Source organism: Carcharodon carcharias, chromosome 7 (assembly GCF_017639515.1).
Source record: "Carcharodon carcharias isolate sCarCar2 chromosome 7, sCarCar2.pri, whole genome shotgun sequence".
Classification (NCBI taxonomy): domain Eukaryota; kingdom Metazoa; phylum Chordata; class Chondrichthyes; order Lamniformes; family Lamnidae; genus Carcharodon; species Carcharodon carcharias.
In genome coordinates, this window is record NC_054473.1 from 184,941,871 (window position 1) to 184,963,633 (window position 21,763).

Below are 21,763 nucleotides of genomic sequence, written 5' to 3' on the forward strand. Positions count from 1 at the left end.
TCGTAGGTTATAGCAGGATACTTAGAAAATCATAATGGGGTCAGACGGAATCAACATGGTTTTGTGAAGGGGAAATCAAGTCTAATTTATTAGAGCATTGCTGAAAAAAGAGACATGTCTAAGCTTTTCATCTCGAAATCATCAAGACGACAGGCAAGAGTACCCATGTAAGGAGAAAACAACAATTTATACTGCATGTGAAGAGAGTGCCATTTGGTTTGGAGGTGGTGTTGCCATGGAGAATACACCATGTCCCAAAGACTGGAGGATCATATCAAACAGTATGTCCCAGCTGCTGTTCACAACTGTTTGGCAGTTAACTGTCAGTAACCATCAGTGGTGCATTCTTCATGGTAACGCCACTTGCCAAGCAATTGGCACTCTCTTCACACACACAGTACAAATTGTTGCTTTCCCTTTATATTGATATTCCTGCAACTGTCCTGATGAGGGTAAGATGAAAAGCTTAGACATGTCTCTTTTTTATCAATACTCAAGCTCTGTACTACCAAATGACTAATGTGCTAGAGTCCTTTACAGAAGTAACAGGCAGATGTGGCATACTTGGATTTCCAAACAGCAGCTCTTAAGGTGCCACATCAAAGGTTACTACACAAAATAAGAGCTCATGGTGTAAAGGGTAACATATTAGCATGGATAAAGGATTGGTTAGCCAACAGGAAGCAGAGATAAGGGGAAAAATAGGTCTTTTTCGGGTTGGCAAGCAAGTGGAGTGCTAGGGCCTCAAATATTTATAATCTATATCAATGATGTGGATGAAGCGATGTAATGTATGGCGGCTAAATTTTATGATGACACCAAGATAGGTAAAAAGTAAGTTGTCGAAAGGAGCTAAAGAATCTACAAAAGAATATAAAAGCGAAATACTACAGATGCTGGAAATCTGAAATAAAAACAGAAAATGCTGGAAAAACGTAGCAGATCTGACAGCATCTGTGCAGAGAGAAACAGAGTTAACATTTTGAGGCTGTATAACTCCTCCTCTGCATTTATTACAAAGGGATATAGGTGGGTTAAGTGAGTGAGAAAAAAATTGGCAGTTGGAGTATAATAAGGGAAAATGTGAACTTTTCCACTTTGTCAGGACGAATAGACTATTAACAGGGAGAGAGATTGCAGAACTCAGTGGCACAGTGGGTTCTGGGTGTTCAGCTATATGAATCACAAAAAGTTAAAATGAAAGCACAGAAAGCGATTAGGAAGGCAAATGGAATGCTGGTGTTTATTGCAAGGGGAATGGAATGTAAAGTAGGAGAGTTTTAGTGCAGCTGCACAGGGCTTTGGTGAGACCACGTCTGGGGTACATATTTTATTCTTTCACAGGATGTGGGCATGAAAGGTTGAGACTTTACCCATTGGAGTTTAGAACGATGAGAAGTGATCTTATTGAAATGTATAACATCCTGAGGGGACTTGATAGCATCGGGAAGATGTTTCATCTTTTAGGGGAGACTAGAACTATGGGATATAATTTAAGAATAGGAAGTCCCCCTTTTAAGACTCAAATGAAAATAAACTTTTTCCTTTCTCAGAGGGACATTTATTCTGTCTCTTCCCGAGAAAGCAGTGGAGGCTGGATCATTGAATTTATTCAAGGCTGAGTTGGATGGATTTTAGATAGACAAGGGAGCTAAGGGTTGGAGGGGGGACAGACTCTGCACTGATTTTGACTTTGGACCCATGCTGCAGACAGGTGAGCAAGTTCCTGCTGCAGTTTGCAAGGTTGTACATCTTCATGCAGTCAGCAGCCAGTGCCTCTGCTTTGCCGCTGACTGCAAGACCCATTATTGCCATGATAGCATTGCCATTTGTGGATCCTGCTGTGCACAGATTTGGTGCCGGACTTCCTACATTGCAACAGCTTCAGGAAAATCATTCAGTTGGTGTGAAGCATTTTGGGACATCCTGAGATGGTGAAAGGCACTGAATTAATGCATGTTCTTTCTTTCTTTATATCTAATTACCTAAATACCCTGAACCTCCAGGAACGGCACCATTGACAAAGGATTTGTTACTTTTCCAGTTTACCTCCTTTGCCTCACTGTCTTTTTGTGGATGTATTGTTTCCTCTGTTGTGTTCAGAACTGCTTTTCCACTACCCACGGTTCAAACATAGCATTCAAGAAGCAAAGTGGTAGGTGTTGGATGGAAATATAAAATCACAGCATGTCAGTGTAAATTTTACAAGCATGTTCAGTTTGAGAGAGGAGCTTTTGCGTACAAGTGGGATTTGCACACAATGGCACTGACATTTCTGTAAAAGTTAATGTAAAGGAATCAGGCTATGGAGGAAATCGGAATACTTCAAAGTTGTACATACAATTGCTTGACGAATATTGCATCTCACAGAAGGATACACTAGTTTCAAATAGGCAGACTTGTGAGTAAAAATCCATTTGTGATTAAATCACCATTACTGAGGACAGGTTGAGAAAATGCAACTATCACCTCATGAAGCAAACTCCCCCATGATGATGAAAGAGTCTTTTTCCCCTTCAGCTTTTTCCTTGTTGTAACCATGGCTCCATGGTTTGCAATCCTGCTATCTCAGCCTGTAAGTTGTGAGTTCAAGTCCTACTTTAGCACATAATCTGGGCTAAGGCTCCCACTGCAGTACTGAGGGACTGCTACCCTGCCAAAAGCACCACCTTTCAAGTGAGGGTTTTAAGCCAGAGGCACAGCCTGTTGCTTTGATTTCTTATGTTCCTATGCCTTCTCAGGTGGAGTTAAAAGATCCCATGGCACTATTTTGAAGAAGAGCTGGGAAGTTCTCTGAGCATCCCGGCCAATATTTCTCAACTGATATGATTAAAAAGAGTACGTTTTCTAGCCATTGACCACAGTGCTTTTTGTAGGATCTTGTTGTGGTAAATTGGCTGCTGTGTTGCCTACATTGCACCAATAACTACACCGCAAAAGTACATGACTGCAAAGCTCTTTGGGCCATCCTGAGGTTTTACTTTGGCAAAGTCAGGATTGGGATTGGCTACAGCAATTCCCAGTTGCTCAGTGTCCACTCTGTAGGGTCACATGTACACAGTGGGCCACCAGGCCAATTTGTTGGAGGAGAGTTGACTATCTTGCAGAGCAGTAAACAGTTCCACCAGCAAAGGAAAGAGGTTGGCAGCACAGGGTCACAGGGACTTTCAAAAAATGTACTTTTAACACTTTCATTTCTTGGTTATAGAAATATTGGAGATGGGGAGAAAAAGCTCTTTAATCGGTGGGTTGGGAATCACATGATGAAAACTCCAGGAATATGCCCAGAACTCCAATCTTTTGGCAGATGTGGCTAGTGTCCTGAGGAAGAAAATGGATTTAGTTAAACGCCAGAGCCATTCAGCACCAACTAGGAGCCTTACTAACTTGCTAAGGTATCAGCTGAATTAGAGATCGTGCCCTGGTGAGTGGTTCTGCATTGATAGTCCTGTCATGTGTGCAGGGTCAATGAGTCACAAAGCTAGAAACTTAAACTACTCCCTGGGACAGACTATTCAAATAGACTCTTTCTGAACCTTTGACCGAGGTCAAGCTAGCACCTGCATCAGGTATCCCAAATCCTTGTAACTGAGCAAATTATGCAAATTAAATCAGTAGATGGATTCAGCAGCATGTACAATGTATATGAATAATATCCCAGAGCTACAGCTCTTAAATTAGCTGAAGTAACCAAATAAACATCTGAAGTGTATGTTGTGCCTCATGCCTTTGTACATCAGCCACACCATATGGCACTTATCTAGTGAGGGGCGGTACCTTAAGTGCGGCTCATGACGCACAGAAGAGGCATCATTTGTCCCTAAGCCGTGAACAGATCCAGCAAGGGTTTGAGCTTCTGTTCTAATCTAATTTCCTTGCCCCTCATTGCACAGTAGCTGCTGATATGGTTCCGCACAGACTGCAACCATCAACAACATGCCAGATGGTCAAGGAGGTGACTGAACTGAATTCAAGGAAAATGAAGTGGGGAACGGGGAGAAACCTTTCCTCAAGGAACTGACATCATCCCTCAAACTGAACTCTTGGTAACTTGCCTTTCCGCCACTCTACCTATATTTGTCCTACCACAAAGCCCTTTCAGCCTGCAGAAATTTCTAAGCTACCTTTGACCAAGAAAGACCTATGTAAACACCTATCTCTGAAGACAGACCCGTCTGGAACCGTCATACCCTCTGCCCCCCCAATCCCCTGTCAACCCCCCTCCAACACAGTTCCACCCCCTCAACTCCGAACAAATTGTAATCTGTAATTCATCTCGTCCTGCACACATTTAAATCTAGGGAATCATAAGATAATTAATCACTTGTCTTAATTAGCTGATAATCGAGCCATGGTGCAAATTTGTAAAAGATGCCAGGCTGTCTCATTCTTTCCTTGTTCCAACTTTTCTTCACACCTGCCCAAATGTTACAACACACAGGATGTTTCCCTTTGCTGTTCTGGAGCTGTGGCAGATGCCTGAAAATTAAAATTAGGATTGATGTGTGAGCAGAGTTAGCAGGAGCTGGTGTGAGAAGCAGTGTACAGCCACTGGTGGGTATCCATCACTGCAGCAGGCACTAACATACCAAGAACGTGACTAATAGTAACCCATAAAAACTGAAGATTGAGATGAGATGACTTTTACTGCAGCATCTACCTTTGTCTCGCTGCCTCTGTTTTTCTCTTGAATTTCAAATCTTTTATCTTCTACTGTTTAACAATTGTGTTTCACCTATTGTTCACTCTTCACAAACTCTGTCTTTCATTCTTGCTCTCTGTCTTTGGTCTGTCTCTTCCCAGCCTCTATTTCTCTTTCTTGATCTAAGTCCTTCCTTCTGTCTCTTTGCAATCTTCCTCTCACTCTCTGTCTTTATTCTCTCTCTTCGCTGTCTCTCTCTCTTGCACTTACTCTCAATCTTTCCCTTTTCTCTCTTCCCACTTTCTCTCTCATTCTGTTCCCGGGTAATGAATCTCCAAAGATGCACTGCTCATCTGCCATAACTTATGCCCTTTTTATGAGTTCCTATCAGTCCTTTGTTGATGTACAGCGGCCAAACATGAAAACACTCACAGAAACGTACCCTCCTCCGCACACATCCACCACCCCCCACACCCCCCACCACCTACCCCACAAGCTCCCTCTCGATCTCTATCTGTATCTCTATCTTCTGTCTCACTTTCTCTATTCCCAGTCTTTATCTCTTTTCCCTAGCGTCTCTCTCTCACACTTTCCCTTTCTCTCTTAAGCCATTTTCCTCTAATCTTGATTGTCAGCTGGGTGTCATTTGATGCCATTTTCTCCCTGGTTTTCTGTCACTGTCCATGTTATGAGCTGGAGATCACCAAAGGTGATGGTTGGAGCTCCCAGATGCTCACTTGCAGTTTTGCTATGTTTTGTTTTCCACTGTGGCAATGGTTTCTGAGTGCCTGTAGCTAGCACAAACATGCTGGGCAACTGCCCTTGGACTAGGGGTCAACCACACTAATGTGATCAATCCCGGGTTGTCAAAAGTGTATAAAAGCTAACCTCAGAGTGTTCGGCTGAACTTGAGTATTGTTGAAAGTAACACAATGTACAAAAAGAAAGACCTGCATTTAGATTCCACCTTCCATGACCTTAATGTCCCAAAGCGCTTCTTAGCAACAAAGTACCTTAGAAGTCATTGTTGTAATGTTTTCAAATTTTTAAGACACTAAAAAATGCATCATATTATTTGAATTGCTTTCATGGTGTTGTGCAGGCAAACATAGCGACCAATTTCCTGCAGATGAAATTTCCAAGAATCACTAACGAGATGAATGACCTGTTCATTTATTTTAGTAAAGTTCCTTGGGGGATGAATGTTGGTCCCAGGACACCAAGCAGAATTTGCACATCGACCTGTAATAGTGAGGGACTTAGTCGTAACACCTTCTCTAAATTCCAAAAGTGCAGCACTCACACTGATCCTCCGACAGTGCAGCACTCCCTCAATATTGATCCTCCGACAATGCAGCACTCCCTCAGTACTTACCCCCTGACAGTGCAGCACTCCCTCAGTACTTACCCTCTGACAGTGCAGCACTTCCTCAGTACTGACCCTCTGACAGTTCAGACTCCCTCAGTACTGCCCACCCCCAATGCCAGCAATCCCTTAATACTGACCTTCCAACAGTGCACCGCTCCCTCAGTATTGACCCTCCAATGGTGCAGCACTCTTTCAATACTGACCCTCAAACAGTGCAGCACTCCTTCAGCACTGCACCCCACCCCCGCAGTTCAGCGCTCAGTACTGCGCCTCTGCAATACAGTGCTCCTTCAGTTCTGACCTTTCTGCAGTGCAATGCTCCCTCCATACTGCCTCTCTAACTGTGCAGTGCTCTCTCAGTACTGTCTATCCAACAGATCAGCACTCTCTTACTAATGATCCTTTGGCATTGAACACACCCTCAGTACTGCCCACCGACAGTGCAGCACTCCCTCAGTACTGCCCACCAACAGTGCAGCACACCCTCAGTACTGCCATCGACAGTGCAGCACTCCCTCTGTACTCCCCCCAAAATAGTGCAGCACTCCGTCAGTACTGACCCTCCAGTGGTGCAGCATTCCCTCAGTACTGACCCTCTGATAGTGCAGCATTCCTTCAATACTGGCCCTCTGACAGTACGGTACTCCCTCAGTACTGCACCACACAACAGTGCAGCACTCCCTCAGTATTGACCCTTGACAGTGCAGCACTCCCTCAATTCTGACCCCCTGACAGTGCAGCACTCCCTCAGTGCTGACCTTTCAACAGTTCAGCACTCTGTCAGTATTGACCCTCCGACAGTGCAGCACTCCCTCAGTACTGACCCTCCAACAGTTCAGCACTCCCTCAGTACTGACCCTCCAACAGTTCAGCACTCCCTTAGTACTGCCCACTGACAGTGCAGCACTCCCTCAGTACTGCGCCTCTGCAATGCAGTTCGCCCTCAGTACTGACCACCCTGCAGTGGTATGCTCCCTCCATACTGCCCCTCCAACAGTGCAACTCTCCCTCAGTACTGCCCAGCGACAGTGCAGCGCATGCTTAGTACTGGCAAGCTGACAGATAGAAATTACTAGCAAGTCATTTTATTTCAGCGTATATCAGAAAAAATCTACCAAATAAGATGAAGAGGAATGAACAATCAAAATACAATAAAGAAAAAAGTGCCAGTTCCATTGGTAGGTCTAAAGGCCTATTTGCTTCTCTAACCTATACTTCTAAATCTTTTTGACCTTTCTTGGCATTGTGCAAGGGTCAGAAGACCCATTATAACATTTAGCTGCTAGCTACGTTCATGAGTACACTTCAAAAATAATCCATTGTCTCTAAAGGGCTTTGGGATCTTCAGTGGTCATGAAAGGCTCTATATAAAAGCAAGTCTTTCTTTTTTCTTTAAGTGACGGTCACTGAGGGATAAATATTGGCCAGGGCACCATTGTGCTGCTCTTTGAAGTGGTGCCATGGGATATTTTACATCTCCTTCAAGGACAGGCTGGACCCTCAGTTTTAGGACTCATTTGAAAAATGGCACTCCTGGCAGTGTAGCACCCCTTCAATGCTGCACTGGGAAAGTCAGCCTGGATTGTGCTTAATGGGACTTAAACCCAACTGAACTTCTAATTCAGGCGTGACAGTGCTACACACTGATCCGCAGCTGGCATCTTTAACATTTTGAATCTTCAGAGAGAAAAAGAGTGAAGTTTGTTCCACTCTGATTGGAGAAGCGTATTGTGACACGTTCCTATAGTCATGTTGCTTAAAGCAAGCCTATGCGACAGTGTGTTAAAGGCTTGTCTGGTGACACTGTCATTGTACCTCTCCCACAAGAACACAAGGAAACAACAATGATTTAATGAAGCTTTGAGGAGACTAGGTGTTGTAAACCACAAAGAGCTAATGAGTTCACTTCACTCTTTTAATATTGTTTAGGGGTGTAAGCAAGCTTTTTGAGTTAATTAACTGCATTATCAGAGTCGCCAAATTAATTTAGTCTACCAGCTCTGCCTGTCTGTGTCTCGAAATTATCTTTCCATTGCTATCTCTCGCACAAGAAAAAGGAGCAGGAGTGGACCGTGTGACCCAGTGAGATTGCTCTGCCATTCAATTTGATCTTGGCTGATCTTGGTCTTCCAAGGCCTTGGTCAGAATCTTCCATCCTGGAGTCTGAGTTCAGTGGCAGGGTGTGGAAGCGAGAGTGATTTCTGTTGGGGAGCAGGACACCTGGCCAGACGCGACCTTGCGCTGTCCGGCTCATCACGTATGCAGCCGTGGGGAGCTCGCCAATCCTTGCATTGGAGGCGGGCAGGAAGTCTCCATCCCCGCTGTTGCCTCATGAGGTCGAAGGCACGGGCACCCTGCTTAAAGGGCACTCGGCCAGCCGTTCCCTCGCTGCAGGACAGGACTCTCAGCCCAGCCCAGGCAAGGTGTGGCCCCACAATTCAGCAAAGCCTCCCTGCAGGCTCCCCTCCAGGTAGCCCAGGGAGCGCTGTTTCCCAGGGTTGCCGGTAGGAGGCCCTCACAACCCGATGATGGCAGCTTGGGTAGAGGTTGGAGTGGGGTTCACTGCCTGTTAGGCCCACAGGGGAAACTGCCCAACAGGGCAGGAAGAGGAGCAACAGTCTGCTGCGCTCCTCCAGGTAAAGTGGCACCACCTTACTTACTGCAAACTGACACTCCTAAGGGCAGCGGGCAGTGTAAGTGTGCGAGCGCACGAGGATGCCAGGCAGAAGACTGGGTTGCGGGGCTCAGCAGCAGATGAGACATGTGCACTGAACGTGCGCCAGCCACTTCGTGCCCTCAGTCTTCTATCAGGTGCAGGCCATGGTGCTTGGTGACCACTTACTGGGGGGAGGGCTCAGGCTCAGCCTCTGGCTGAGGCCGGCACCCTGCTGAACTGCTCAAGCACCCACTGCGATGCCACTCGTCACTTCTGTCTGTCCGCAGGGCAAGGACAGGCACAAGGAGGGAGGGGGCTAAGATCGGAGGCGACATGCCCGACATCAGGATCCTCACCCATTTTGAGGAGGAGGCCGCTGAGTTAGGCATGGAGGAGCAGGATTGGTGCCTGCAATGAAGATCAGATAGGAATCTCCCAAGAAACTAGTGAGGGTGTCACCAGTCCGCAGTTGTCAGATGCGCCAACTGACTGAGTCATTGCTTTAATAAGGGAACCTGGTTAGGCATCTGCAAAACCAGCCACTACCCCACCTCTGAGGAGGGTACCTCAAAACCCTCAGAGGATGCACCATCACTGCATTCACCTGCACTCTTTACCAGCGTAGATATAGTCACCTCTGCAGGTCCACGTTCCAGACTAGGCTCAGGATCACAATCTGGCGAGCACAAGTCCACAGCTGGCAGTGGTAGTGACAGTCGAGGTCAGTATCGTAGGACTGCTGGAGACCAGGCCCCTGCTCTGTCCCATGCAGCTGACAAGCCCCTGGTCTCGGCCCTAAGGGACCTGATGGAGATGCAGAGGCAGGCAGGGGAATATCAGACAGAGATGCCAGAGGCCACGCGCAGACAGGACCGAAGGCTGGAGGGGTCCGCTCACATTCTGTCTGCTGTTGTGGCTCCAGCATGTGAGCGTTTGGCTGCATCCATGGAAAGGATAGTGGCCATCTGGGAGACCCAGGTCTAGTAGAACACACAGTGACTGTCGAGTATGCGCTTGAACCTGCTCCCTGTCTTTCTAGCCGTGGGTGCAGTGCAGCAGTGGCCAGGCGAGAGGGGGATGAGGCAGCTCAACCTCCCTCCAGTCACCCCTTCTCCTCAAGGAGTCAGGGAGGTGCCATTACGCACCCACAGGGAGGAGGAGCACCAGCCCGGCAACCTCGGGGGCTTCGCCTGAGGACAGTCCAAGGGTGCGCTGCCACTCCACCTCCCCTGCCAGTGACCCCGGTGCCTCCAACAGGTCAGGCTGAGGAGGGTGCACCTGCACCTGAGCAGGAGGCCCTTAGCAAGCCTGGGCCCTCTGGGCCTCAGCCCACCAGAGGACACCCAACAAAATCATCACAGTCAACAAGGCATGGCGGTCAGTGGGCTGCCGGCACCTCAGCTGTGAATGTCAGGGATACACCAAGACGTGGTACTAGGAAACGAAAGATAAAGAAGTTTTGAAGGCACACACGTTGCACTGGGGTACGACCATTGTATGTACTTGTAAATATCTGTTTGATTGCCCTGTGTTCAGGTTCGCTGTATTCCCATGATGCTGCTAGCTGCTACCTGGTCACACGGTGAATTAAGGACATTGCACTTTGTTCCCGATCAGACCCCAATGATGTAGCTCTAACGATAAATCATTTATTATCTCACACCATCCGTAGTGTCATCACTGAGTATTCAGACATGAGTATGTTTCAGCTCTGGCCCTCATTCATGCTCACATCAGGCAACCCAGTAGGTATTGTCCACCCGGCTTTGAGCTCTCTGAGGATGCAGTCCGCACAATGCTTGCAGCCACATCATTGCATGTCCTGCTGGTGTCCTGCCATGAAACATGGGGAGGATGCAAAGAGTCCCCCAGGGGAGTTAGACAGGCTCAGTGAGTGGCCAGGAGCACGGCAGGTGGAGCATGAGGGTCAAGAGCGTGAGGGTCTCCACTGTGGCCTGAGGAAGAGCAAACAGGAGCCTTTCCTAGATGGTGAGATAATGAGAAGTGTGGATGGCCAAAAAGGGACCTGTTTATCCATGTTCAAAAGTAACTGTAAGCTAACATGCAGGTGCAGCCAACGGGTAAGGAAGCAACTGACTAGTTGCCCTTAATTTCACGGGCGATAGAATGTAGGATTAAAGAGATCTGGCTGCAGCCTTGATGAGACCTCACCTGGAGTATTGTCTGTCCTATTCATCTCCTTACCTAGAGAAGGATTAGCCTCGTATAAAGGGATTGCAACCAAGGTTCGCCAGACTTATCCCAGCGACTGGGGGATTATCCCATGAGGTAAGATTACTGTAGCTCCTGACATTGCTGGGATCTCGGTATTATGAGACCCAGGAGTCAGGGAGCAAACCTGCTGCTACGTGGGCTTCACCAGAGAGGAGAACACAACTGAGCATGGTTCTCATCCTGTTACCTCATGATTATTGGGGTGTCCCTTTAGCCATCCAATTGTGTTCACCTTGAGCTCCAGCCACCCAAAAAGCCCCTCCTCTCACTTTGAGAATTCACACATACAGAGGAAGAACCTTGAGAAAACGGTGCGAGTAATTTTCCAGACATGCTCCACCACCTTCTACCCTCCCCTATCACCCACCAACCCCACCCCAACACCCATATAACCATTCCTCTCCCCTCTGTCACCCTTGAATCCCTCCCCCATTAGCCTTGAACCGATAACTGTCTCTGTCCAAATGCCATCTCCCCCCTCTGAGCCTACACCCTTTACCGTCCTCATGCCCACCCTGACCTTGACCCCTCCCATTATCTGAGGCACCTGTTTTGCCTGTTCCCATGACCAAACCTGTGAAACTTTCAGCTACCCAACTATTACCATGGGTCTGCCACCCTATTGCATTCCCCCACTTCGCCCCCCCCCCACATCCACCACACTGTGACTGTTCCTTCCACTGCTCAGTACCCTTCTTTCAACACCCAGGACCCCCAGAGAGCGCCTCACCTGCCCTCTCGGACCACTATTCCAGCACCTTACCTTCCCAGAAACCACCCACCCTCTCCTACCCAGCCACTGGGCCCTCAGAGCCAATAATATAGGCACTTCCCTCCAGCCAACATTGCTGCACCCTCGCTTTCTGTCACTGCCTCCCTCCCTATCCCACACAGTCTACCTTCCTTCCCTGAACAGCCTCCGACTCTTGCCTCGCATGTCCAGCCTCCGCACAGCTTGGACTCCGGGCACCCAACCTCGACCAACAGGCTGACATTTCGGAGGAAACGAAAGTAATGGCTAATCGCTTTAGAGATGTGGAATAAGTCAACCTCACCAGGTGCACGCCACTCATACGCAGTTGTAAATGTGAATATTCCAATTTCTGACAGGCGGGGAACTTAATCCGGCGCGCTGGCCTCTTCATGAACATGCTTGACATGTGGGGACCTTCACCTGCCTTTAAAATCCCAAGAACAAAATTCCAACAGTTCATCCCAACATTGGGAAACTGGTTTTTGGCCTCATGCCAGGTTAAACTGTCCCGCCGCCAAGCTTCCTGCTGCCAGAGGGACCGGAAGATTCCAGCCCAAGTTCTCATTGTCTCCTCCAAATCCATGTCTGTGTCGCTTGTTCTCAGGCCCACATCCTTCTATTTTCTTTCCCTGTTGAAGGTGCTTATAAGCCAGGTTACTCTTCCTGAGGTATCGTCAGTTCTCAAATTGCTTGACACTTATTAACTTTGAGACTGACCATGTAGCAAGTTACTGAACTGAGGGAGCCATTAAAGTCAAACCCAGCGCTGTCCTTAATTTGTGTTAACCTCCTCAGGCCCTATTTCTCTACATTCCTACGCTCCTATCTTAACTGAACTGGACTAGCCTTATACATACTGCGTTTACAAGAGCAGGTCATAGGCTGGGAATCCTGCAATCTGTAACTCACCTCCTGACTCCCCAAAGCCTGTCCACTATCTACAAGGCACAAGTCAGGAGTGTGATGGAATACTCCCCACTTGCCTGGGTGAGTGCAGCTCCAACAACACTCAAGTAGCTTGAAACCATCCAGGACAAATCAGCCTGCTTGATTGACACCACATCCACAAACATTCACTCCCTTCACCACTGATGCACAGTGGCAGCAGTGTGTACCATCTACAAGACCCACTGCAGGAATTCACCAAGGCTCCTTAGCAGCACCTTCCAAACCCACGACCACTACCATCTAGAAGGACAAGGGCAGCAGATAGATGGAAACACCAGCACCTGGAAGTTCCCCTCCAAGCCACTCACCATCCTGACTTGGAAATATATCACCGTTCCTTCACTGTCGCTGGGTCAAAATCCTGGAACTCCCTCCCTAACAGCACTGTGGGTGTACCCACACCACATGGACTGCAGCGGCTCAAGAAGGCAGCTCACCCACCACCTTCTCAAGGGCAATTAGGGATGGGCAATAAATGCTGGCCTAGTCAGCAAAGCCCACATCCCATAAATGAATAAAAAAAGGTGCATAGGCCATCAAACCTCGACATTCCTTGGAAGTATCCACTGAAGTATGAGGTTAGGTTATGATCTTACGTCCGCTGTAGGTGGCTTAATCCTACAACCTCCCATCTCTGAGGTGAGAAAACAGGAGCTGAGCCACCCTGTCACTAATTTCCTTCAGGGAATGATACCTGGCATCCTGAACTGGGTTGGGCCTACATGTGACTCCAGTCCTACACCAACATGATTGACTCTTAATTGCCCAATGAAATGGCCTAACAAGACACACAGCTATGTCAAAAATTCGTCATCTTCTCAGGGGCAGCCAGACATGGACCCTTATTGTACCAACTCCATGTGATGCTCTCCGCCTGCATTCTCATTCCATAAACATGGTGCCCTTTTTAAATCTTGTTTTACCATTTTCGTAGCTATGTTAACATTGCACACAGCAAGCTAATATTGGGATGAAGCACCAGTGAGCATGTAACAAATCTGAACAAAATTTAAGCCTTTCCAGTGATCCTGAATATGACTTGAAAGGAAAACTATTAACTTACATTCAGCCATCCACAACCCTTTTGGCCATCTGCCTAACTAGTTCAGTCTTTTGCTTTGAGTGCTGTTCATCTCTCTTATGTTACTTTTATTTTAACACAGGTCCACACCCACCCAAGCCCTCACCTCGTTAGCCATGTCCCTTGCTCCAAAAGAAAACTCTCCCGCTCTCTCATTGCACTCTGTGACTTCTTGGCCTGCCACAGGATAAATCCACCCTTCTGAGACGGGCAGGTTTGAGAAATAGGTTGCTCCGCGGTGATCTTGAATGGAATTCAAGCTTCTTATCTCCTGACTGGGAGTCAAGCACCCGACAATGTGAACTGGCAGGGTACCATCCATCACGTGTTCAATTACTGAAAATGATATTTCTACAGAGGCATAACAGAGGCATTTTGTAAAGCACACTGGGGACATTGTACAGGAACATGTTTCTGTCAAGTATCCTCAGGAGAATTCAAACTAGTTCTTTCTTTAAAGGGCTTTTGTATGGGTGTCAGCCATGGTTCAGTGGTAGTCTCTTCACTTCTGGGTTAGAAGTAGGTCGTGGGTTCAAATTACGCTCCAAAGACTGGAGCACAAAATCTAGACTGACACTGCCTGTGCTATTGCTAAGAGAATGCTATACTGTCAGATGCGCTGTCTTTGAGATGAGACGTTTAAACATGGCCATATTTGCCCTCTCAGGTGGACATAAAGGATCCCCTGGCACTATTTTGAGAACAGAGGAGTTCTTCCCAGGGTCCTGACCAGCGTTTGCACTCTAACCAACATCACAAAAAGAAACAGGCTACTCCATTGCAACCTGTGGGAGCTTGCAGCACATAAATTGGTTGTTGAGTTTCCTACATTACATCAGGGATGACTACAATGACTGCACTTCATTTACTGTAAAATAATATTCCATATATATTATCCATATATATAACGGGAAAATTGCTTTAGGGATGCATTAAAGTTATATTATCTTCATTAAACTGTGGCCAACCTTTTTATTGTTGTCTGTAAAAGGCAGGTGCTACACTCCGAATCAAAGACCCTCATTGTATCAACTCCACCTGATTCCATTATGATGGAAGAATTTCTCCCAACTTATGGATTTTTCTCCTTCCAAACATTGAAATGTTATCTACCTGAGCACCACCCCACCCCATCATGCCTCCACCCACTACCTTCTACCTCTGACCATCCTAGGCCTCCCTCCTCCTGCCTCCTCATCCCTTACAGAAGGTGCCCTTTTAAATCTAGGTTTAGCATTATTATAGTTACGTTAACATTGCACATTGCATGTAAGAAATCTGAATATTCATTGATGGAAATAAAAGCTCACTAGTCATTTTGCATTGGGAATATCAGCGTTACACGTGATCACAATTAAGGTGTCTCAAAGCCTCATGTTCAAAATTCATACCCTCCTGGAAATTCCTTCATTGCTTCACCCCCTGTCTATCCTCGTAATATTCTGTATTGCTGAAACTCCAGGCCCCAACCTCAAACTCCACATTCCTCTGATTGTTACCTTTCATCCACCCTTTCTCTCCCTTTGTACCATGATTAGTGGCCATGCCTTCAGCTGCCTTATCCGTGTGCTCTGGAGTTCCCTCCCTGAACCTCCTCCCTCTCTTTCTTCAGAGACCATCCTTAAAACTGGCCTCTTTGACCAAGTTTTCAGACATTCCCCACTCATAACCTCCTCTTTCACTAAGGGCAGAATATTGCACCCATCGGGCGGGCATGTGCCTGACCCAAACAAGCGCTAAAATGAACGTCGGACGAGGGTCCCGACATCACCGCGCACCGGCGCAATATTTCGGTCGGCGAGCATACGCACAGGAGTCAGCAGCACGGCTGCCGACAATTAACAGAGGTATTAAAGCCAGTAAAGCAATAACAACCGGAAATTTTCTAAAATGCCAAGCGTCCTTTGGACTTTTTAAGGAAACCTTATCCACGGACGGGATGGGGTTTCCAGTAGCAAATAAAAAATGAAATAAAAAATGTTAAATTTCATTCATAACGTGCTCCTGCTCATGTGACGTGCTTAAGTTTTTCATTTTTGAAGGTTTAAAACCTTCAGCTACCTGAGGCAGCTCCGTGCCTCGGGGGAGCTATCGTTGCACGCTCACCCGTGGATATGCGCCAACTTGCGTGCTGGCCCTCCTCCCACCCCCACCCCGGTAGCACTCAGCGTTGCCGCGCCTGTTTCACGCTGGCAGCCCGTTAATTGACCAGCCAGCGTGAAATCCATGTCGGGGCCCGATTGCGGGCGGGTGGCTGGCTTCACGACCACTCCTGCCGCGCCAGCCCAACGAGGGCAAAACTCTGCCCTAAGTGTTTGTTTTTTCCTTTCATGACACCTCTGTGACGTGTCTTTGGATGGCTTTTTTGTTACTTTACAGGCAGAGTACAACATCAAGTTGCTTTAAAAAAGTAATGAACATTTGTGACTTTAGGGTCACAATCTATGTTTAAAAGGAGGATACCAAATGGCCCATCTGTTCTCTTCTTTACTCATTGCTCACCTCCCATCTTCTAATATCCATTTTGTTACATTGTATGCGCCATCTACAAAACGCCCTGCAGCAACTCACCAAGGGTCCTGCAGCAACACCTTCGAAACCCATGATCACTATCGCCGAGGCACATTGCTGCCACTGTGCATCAGTGGTGGAGGGCGTAAATGTTTAAGGTGGCAGATGGATTGCTAGTCAAGCGGGCTGCTTTGTCCTGGATCGTGTCGAGCCGCTTCGGTATGTTGGAGCTGCACTCATCCAGGCAAGTGGAGAGTATTCCATCACATTCCTGATTTGTGTCTTGTGGATGATGAACAGGCTTTGGGGAGTCAGGAGTTGAGTTATTCTCCATAGAGGCCCCAGCCTTGGACCTGCTCTTGAAGCCACAGTATTTATATGGCTGATCCAGTGGAGAGTTTTCCCTCTGATTCCCATTGACTCCAGTTTTGCTAGGGCTCCTGGATACCACACTCGGTCAAATGCTACCTTGATGTCAAGGGCAGTCCCTCTCACCTCACCTCTGGAGTTCAATTCTTTTGTCCAGGTTTGGTCCAAGGCTGTAATGAGGTCAGGAGCTTGTTAGCGCTGTCGGCAACCCCTTCCATCACTTTGCTGATGATCGAGAGTAGACTGATTGGCCGGGTTGGATTTGTTCTGCTCTTTTTGGGCAGGACAGACATTGGCAATTTTCCATCCACATTTTTGGGTATGCCAGCGTTGTAGCTGTGCTGGAACCACTTGGCTAGGGGTGTGGCTAGTCCTGGAGCACAAGTACAATTGCTGCAATGTTGTTAGGGCCAGTAGCCTTTGCGGTGACCAGTGCCTTCAGCTGTTTCTTGATATCACATGGAATGAATCAAATTGGCCAAAGTCTGGCATCTGTGCTTCTGGATACCTCAGTAGGAGGCTGAGATGGTTCATTAATTTGTCAATTCTAGCTGAAGATGGCTGCAAATGTCTTCTATTTGGCACTGATATGCTGGGCTCCTTCATCATTAAGGAAGGGGATATTTGTGGTACCTCTCATCATCATTCATGGCTGGGTGTGGCAGGACTGCAGAGATTCAATCTAATCCATTGGTTGTGGAATCACTTAGCTCTGTTGATCGTTTGCTGCTTATGTTGTTAGGCACGCAAGTAGTCCTGTTTGTATCGTCACCAGGTTGACACTTTTTAGGTATGCCTGGTGCTGCTCCTGACATGCCCTCCTGCACTCTTCATTGAACCAGGGTTGGTCCCTTGGCTTGGTGGTAATGGTAGAGTGGGGGATGTGCCAGGCCATGAGGTTACAGATCGTGTTTGAGTACAATTCTGTTGCTGCTGATGGCCCAGAGTGCCATTTTTGAGTTGATAGATCTATTCAAAATGGAGGGTATCCTCAATGTGAAGGCCTGCCAATACTGTCATGGACAGATGCATCTGTGACAGGTAGATTGATGAGGACAACGTCAAGTAGGTTTTTCCCACTTGATTGTTCCCTCACCAGACCCAGTCCAGCAGCTATGTCCTTTAGAACTTGGCTTGCTCAGTCAGTAGTGGTGCTGCCAAGTCATTCTTGATGATGGGCATTGAAGTCCCCCACCCAGAGTACATTCTGTACCCTTACCACCTCTTCCAATTGGTGTTCACCATGGAGAAGTACTGGAGGTGGTATGTGGTATTCAACAGGAGGTTTTCTTTTCTAACTTGATACTTTGAGGCCTAGTGTCAATGTCAAGGACTCCCAAGGCAACTCCATCCCGCCTCTGGGTTGACCTGTCAGTGAGACAGGACATACCCAGGGATGGTGGTTGTGGCCCAAAAACAAAGATTGCTGGAAAAACTCGGCGGATCTGACAGCATCTGTGGAGAGAAAGAGTTAACTTTTCGAGTCCAGATGACTCCATCACCATGGTGAAATAAGGGGGGTGGGACAGTTGAAGCTGGATAGGGAGCCAGTGATAGGTGGAGGCAAAGGAGAGATCGCAAAAGATGTCATAAACAAAAGGTCGAATGGGTATTGATGGTGGTGATACTGGTTAAATGAGGTGCTAATGGTGAGTAGAAAGCAGGATGAGCCAGTGACAGATGGCCCTAGTAGGCGTGTGGTGATGGGGAGGGGACAGCATGGGAGCAAGGATCAAAATAGGCTGAAAGGCGGGAATAAAACAATGAATGGAAATACATTTTAAAAGTAATAATAGAAATAGGTGGGGGGGGAAATGTATATATTCCAGCATCTGCAGTGTTTTGCTTTTATCATGGTGATGTCTGGGAGTGCAAAGTATGATTCCATGAGTGGGACAGCACCCCCAATTTTGGCACAAATCCCCAGATTAACAATGGTTTCACCAGGGCTAACCTTTTATTGCTAGCTTCATTATTTATTCTAGCTACTCTGGTGGGATTTGAACCAGAACACCAGAGCATTGGTCTGGGTCTTTAGATTACTAGCCCAGTGATATGAGCACTATACCACCACGTCTCCCTTCATGGCTAAAAATGTGTTCTCAATCTTGATTAAACTCATTGACTGATCAGCCATATCCCTCTGGGGTAGAGAATTCCAAAGATTCAGAGGCCTCTGAGTCAAGGAAGCCTTCCTCCTCTCAATCCAAAATGGCCATTCCTTAGTTCTGAGACTGTGAGCCCTAACTCTAGACTCTCCAACCTGGGGAAACAGCCTCTTAGCATCTAATCTGTCAATCCTCCTGTTTCAATGAGATTACCTTTCATTCATCGAAACTCCTGAGAATACATGAACAACAACAACATCTCTCATTTATATAACGGCTTTAACATAGTAAATTTCCCAATGTGTTTAACAGAGATATTAGAAAACAAAATTCAACACCAAGACACATACGAGGATATTAGGACAGACTTCTAAAAGCTTGGTCAAAGAGGTAGGGTTTAAAGAGCATCTTAAAGAAGGAAAGCAAGGTAGAGAAGCGGAGAGGTTAGGGAGGGAAATCCGGAGCTTGGACCCCCAAGAGACAAGAATTAGATGAATGCAGATATCTCAGATATTTGCGGAACAGGATAAGGATTGGTCATTTTATGATTCAGATGAGGAGACATTTCTTCACACAGAGGACTGTGAACCTTTGAAATTCTTTGCCCAGAGGGTTATGGATGCTCCATTGTTGAGTATATTCAAGGCTGGGAGTGACAGATTTTGGGAATCTGAAGGAATCAAGGGAGTGGGTGGGACAGTGCAGTTGTGGTTGAAGATTAATATTATCACTAATTTTGTTTTATTGTATCCGTTCATGGGATGTGGGTGTCACTGGCTAGGCCAGCATTTATTGCCCATCCCTAATTGCCCCTGAGAACTGAGTCACTTGCTAGACCATTTCAGAGTACATTTAAAAATCAACCGCATTGCTGTGGGTCTGAAGTCACATATAGGACAGCAGATTTCCTTCCCTAAAAGGGCATTAATGAATCAGATGGGTTCTACAACAATTGACAATGGTTTCATGGTTATCATTGGGCTTCCAGATTTAATATTGAACTCAAATTTCACCATCTGCCATGGTGGGATTTGAACCCAGGTCCCCAGAGCATTACCCTGGGTTTGCTGGAGTACTCAATTCAGTAACAATACCATTACATCACCACCTCTCCATATCTGATAGCATTACCCTAACCTTATATTAATAAATGATGGAACAGGCTTAAGGGACAATATGGTCTGCTCCTGCTCATCCTTCTTTTGACCGTATGTGCCTACTTTCTGTTTTCCGTCTGTTAACCAATCCTCAATTCATTCTGATAAAATACCTCCAGCCCCATAAGTCCTGGCACCTATCGTAACAGATGGTGTGAGCTTTTAAGCAAAACCACTGGCCCATGGAGAAAGAAATTTCACTTGATGCGTTGGCAGACAAAGAGTTAAGGTTAAACAGAAACATGAACATCATTTAGTTCATAAAACAATCTGCAACTAATCATTATACAATATCAGAACACTACCGAGCCAGAGCTACTAAGTGGCAAGATTCCACTGTTGGTGTCCTGTAATTGATGCTTAATATTGTACTTTAATTTGATAAAAACATACAATATTTTCTACAATTTCAGTTTGTTTTCCCTCTTCATTTCATGCCTTGCTGGTTGAGATTGTCTTTGGTTTCTGTTTATTAGTCGTGAGGAGACTGGAATTTTAACGCAGCATTTCTCATTCGGGTTAATATAATCACCGCATCAAGTCTTTTGATCTTCAACCTTTTACAATTGATGTTCCCCAGCCACTTCACCAATAATAAAGACCAGAATCCTTGAAATAACTAAATGAAATTATTCATGCAGGCTTATTTCCATGTGTTTGCATGGATCTGAAGGTGAGTCGATGTCTGTTATTTGAATCTGCTTTTTGTCTAAACAGATGATGGCTCCTGGAGGTATGGTCCTATGGATGGTTGCTGCCCTCTGGACCAGACCTGAGTGTTCACCCATGACGCATGAGCCGATACAAGGCTGTCCAGCTATTCAACTCTGGGGTGTCTGATTTTGTGGGAACACGATAGCCCTAAATCTCTCAATGCAAATAGAGTGAGTGGTTTGGATAACAGAATGATAACAAAACTGTTAGCATTTGCTGACATTACGACTGCGAAACTAACAGAAGCTTCTGACGTCCACACATGCATAACTAAAGCGCAGAAATCCATTAATTGTCAATGATTTTTTAAAATACTCTTTCATGGGATGTGTGAGCTGCTGGTAAGACCAGCTATTTGTTACCGATCCCTAATTGCCCACGACTCTCTGCTCCTCCACAGGGCACACAGCTGAAGTCCCGGCAGACAACAATCTTTTAAAAACTACTGAACTGACATGAACTTCCCCTTTTATGCTATATGATCTCTGTTAAAAAATAGTCATACCTTGTTGAATAGGATGTAACTGGAGTTTTAGTCATAACTACTGCTGAGTGACCTCTCTGGCCCTGAAATAATAATTTTATAACGAAACCATGAATAATTATTAGCATTGGAATGTCAAATTTCTACATTCCATAGGATTTTCATATAATAATCATTATTGTTAAAAAAAAACATTCATTTAAGCTATTTCAGTTTCTACCTTACTCCCATCGTTATATCCAAGACCAGGATTTCCCGGTGGTCAGTGGGCAGGCTCAGGAGAGGTCGGGATGCCGAATGCTGCCAGCAATTGGGCCCCGATGGCAATTTCATGCCGGCTGGCGAACTAATGGCCAGCCAGTGTGAAACATGCGCTGAGCGCTGACGGTGTGGAGGCAGGAGGAGCGCCAGCGCTGAAGTGCACGGATGCACGCAGTAAAAGCTCCCTGAGTTGCCTCAGGGAGCTGAAGATTTTTAAAATAAAAAAATTAAAAGCTTAAACAATGTTAAAAACGTGTCCCCTCGCGTGTGACTCTGTCACATAAGCAAGAACATGTTACAAAAGAAATTTAAACATTTTAATTTAATTTCTGTTTGCTGTTGGAAAACTCATCCCGCCTGTGTATGAGGTTTCCTAAAAAAAACCCAAGGGCCACTTGGCCTTTTTGCCTGCCCGCCGACTGTAAGGCTGGACGGACAGTAAAAAATTTCATTTAATTATTATTTTAATGGCCT